This window comes from Chinchilla lanigera, unplaced genomic scaffold (genome assembly GCF_000276665.1).
Source record: "Chinchilla lanigera isolate Chin_1 unplaced genomic scaffold, ChiLan1.0 scaffold00003, whole genome shotgun sequence".
In the NCBI taxonomy this organism is placed as follows: Eukaryota; Metazoa; Chordata; class Mammalia; order Rodentia; family Chinchillidae; genus Chinchilla; species Chinchilla lanigera.
In genome coordinates, this window is record NW_004955404.1 from 37,310,002 (window position 1) to 37,313,845 (window position 3,844).

A 3,844-nucleotide genomic window follows, 5' to 3' on the forward strand; every position below is an offset into this window, starting at 1 on the left:
AAGGGAAGAAATGGCCAGAAGCACCCTCTTCCTCTCCCTTACATATGCAAACTCTCCACCCCAGGGCGGGTGTAGCTCTCACACCCATAATCAATCAAACTCTAAAAGCCTGCCCCATGACTGTATGAGGCTTTCGGGGGATACCCAGACACAAACTGTAACAACCACAAATATTGCTGTTCAAAAATTATTAATGTCATACAAAACAAATAACACATAAGTTAATATTAGTTAATTTGTATATACTTAATTGAAGAAAACAAAAAAGTTTCTCTTCATGTGTTTAACAGTGATATAATTGTTAATAACTTCTTGGGTAAAGTTATTTTATCATATATGCTATGTTTCCTAAATTAATGTCCTTATAGACCACTGCTGGGTAAACTCTATATTCCACATTTCCTGGGGATACAGCTACAACAAGCCACAAAAATACATTTTCTTTGATACAAATTTCTGAGTATTACTAGGGAAAAACTTTCATTTACCTTCCATGGGGACACATGCTGTTTATCATAATATGATCTTTCCAATCAGTTGTACCACACAAAAAAATAAATAATTCTTTCAGCTTGTAGGATATGGCTAAGAGGAAGCAAAAATAAGTCCCCAAATTGATACTGATTATTGTGTATTACATAAACAGAACATGAGATTGCTAAATATTGACCTCACTATACTGAGAATTGAGCTTCCAAGACATGTCTTTTAAATATATATGGGCAAATTGGAATAATATTAATAATTTCCCTTTATGATTTTCATTGCTTCCATTATAAGGAGAGCATTGAATTATGTGCATTTAGGTGCACCAGCTTTCCAAATAATTTCCCAAATATGAGCAGTTTCCAGGAAGGGGAAATTGAATGATATGATAGGTTTCATCTGGGGCCTATATGCCATCATAATTGTACATTAGCCCACAGGAAAATTTTTCTTTCTTTGAATCTAAAGTCCCCAAGGCCTTCTCCTGAATCTGAGCTAGTGTTTATTAATCTACCCCAAGAGTTATGCCCACTGTGACATTTGCCATCATAGCAATTTATGTGTAATGCATTTCCTTACAAGAATTATGTCCCTAAATAAATGTGTTGCTTTTCATACTTAAGAAAATGCCTGCATAGGCTATTATCCTGATTCACTGTAATATGTATATCAGATGCCACATGCCATACAAAGTATGTCCATCTCAGAAGAAAGATTTATCTCTAGTCTGAATAAGAACCAATAGTATAAAAATTATTTTTAAATACAACAAAAATAAAAACTTCCTCTGTGCTGTACACAAGTACAATGTCATAGGACACAGCTTTATTTCTTTCCTTCAAATCATTAAAGCATACTGACCAGGCAAATGTCATGATTTGAATTAATTTAATTCTTCTCAAGAAATAACAAATCAAGGGTGTTTTTACAAAGAATCTGTGAACAATCTTTAGGTCCCAATGATCATGACCAATAATAAAATTAATGAGTAATGTTTTATAGTAGTTATTTTTCAAGTAGTATTTCTAAGCTCTATACCACAACCTCTCCCCATAAAATCAATAATCATATAGAAATCATCTTCCTCTCATTGAATATCTTTATGTATTTTTTCATTTATGTATTCTATTTTAAAATACATTTTATTTACTTTAAAATAAATAATTTAAAAAACATTTTATTTGCATTTAAAATACACTTTGTTTATGTATTCCATTTATGTATTTTAAAATAATTTCCTATCTGATTAAAAAATGTCCAATAGTTATAGACAGAAGAGCACCATTATCTTTATTAGCTAATGATCTCATACAGTCCCTTCAAATCTACTCATTGTCAGAAATCAGTGAGTCAAGGAGAGAATGTTATATTTCTCTACGTGGAATATGTAGTTCATCTATAAAGATGAGTAGAAAGTGAATATGGAGCATATAAGGTAATTGTTTTGATTTTTTGGTTTTGTTTTTTTGTTCTTTAATATACTAAAGTAAAAATAGACAAAAAGTGACAATTTAATGTAAGTCATGTTCAAATATAATAATTTGATGGCATAGGTGGTATATAAAAATACTTTGTTCACTTGGTTAAACAGTATTATACTGAACTATCACATGATGAAGCCCAAGCTATGAGTTTAAGCTTAGTTAAAGTGAATCATTTGTACTTTGAAATAACAGAAAAAATACTCAGGTAGAATTACATTGTGGATTTACTTCCTGGAACAAAAAGCTTTCAATGAAAAGATCAAGACAATCTCTCTCTGTCTCTCTCTCTCTATCTCTCTGTTTCTCTCTCTCTCAGTTTCAGCAGCAATGACTTTTTAAGGAGGTTAAGTACTAAAAATTCATTTTTCTATTATTTCCAGGTTTATAATACATAAATGATATAGGTTAATCCAAATTAGTTTTGCAATATCAATGAGATTGTTTAGCATCATACAAATATGCTAATTATAAAATCATCCCTCTTTCCCTCCCTCTACTTTATAGGTCTTGCTGTGATGGTCTTCCACATTATTGGACTAAAGAAGTAAATATGCCACCAGGCATGCATGGTAGCACACACCTCTACTGCAGTATTCCCGAAAGCAGACAGGAGAATAAGAAGTTTGTGCCAAGCAAGAGGAAGAAGAAGAAGGAGGAGGAGGACGAGGAGGAGGAGCAGGAGCAGAAGGAGAAAAAGAAGAAGAAGAAGGGAAAAGAGGAAGAACAGGAGACAGGATGGGTAGGGGAAGAGGAGGAAGTGAGAAAGGAGATGAAAGAAGAAAGAAGGGGAGGAAAGGAAGGAAGGAGGCACTAGGAACTTTGTCCAAAGCAAAAGACCTTGCCAATCTCCTATGAAGGGAGGGGACCTGAAGATGAATTAATAACCCCTCCTCCTATGCTGGTACTAAAGGGACAGAAACATGAAGCTACTAAGTAGGGCTTTAACTCAAAGAGGTAGTTTAGCATTCCAGCATAAAGGCACTCTTGCAAAGCTGCCTTTGCATAATCACTGGTGGCAGAAATTGTATCTTAAACCAGCAAGCCACAAGTGACGACGGGAAAGAAATAAAGACTTTTTTTCCCTGCTTATGGTGGTTGTAGTATGTATGTGCTATTATCGTGGTTGCCTGATGAAGGAAAAGATACTTGACTTTTATTTTCATTTAAACAATAAAAAATATTTTATGAGTACCTCCAAATACTGCATGAGGCATAATTGCACTACATTTTGGATTTCTGCTTTTATTTTGTTTTGTTTCTCTAGCTGTGCAAATTTCAAATTTTGCTAGTTGCCTTGAAATTCTATTTGCTAAATTTGGCAACCCCAGTTTTATGCTTAACTTTCCTATTTACATTAAAATCCTTGATTAATCTATTACTCAAAGAAGTGTTTTACTTTAAGGTAGCAGGTGTTTTGTTACTAAAACCTTTGACTTTATAATACCTTGTAGCAAAACGACAAAAGTTTTTAATTTCTATCAGAGGTAGAATACAAGAGAAGAGCCCAGTGTACATTCACAGTAAGTACTGCCATTTTCTAGCCATTTCATATTTAATTAAATACTTGATATGTGAATTTGTTTCATAGTGGACTCTAAAGATTGTAAATTTGTAGAGTGAGTAGGAACTCTTGAAGATCAAGTGTGTTGATTACAATAGGGTCTTCTATTTTTATTATGCTCCTCTTTTCTTAAATTCTAATTTGGATTATTAAAAAACATTTTCATGCTTAGCACAATAGTTAGTAAAAATGAAAATGTGTTTACTTTAATAATCCAAAAGAAAATACAGCTGGTCATGGTGGCAAACGCCTGTAATCCCAACACCTAGGAGGCTGAGGCAGGGAGGCAGGAGGATCGTTGCCAGTTTGAGAC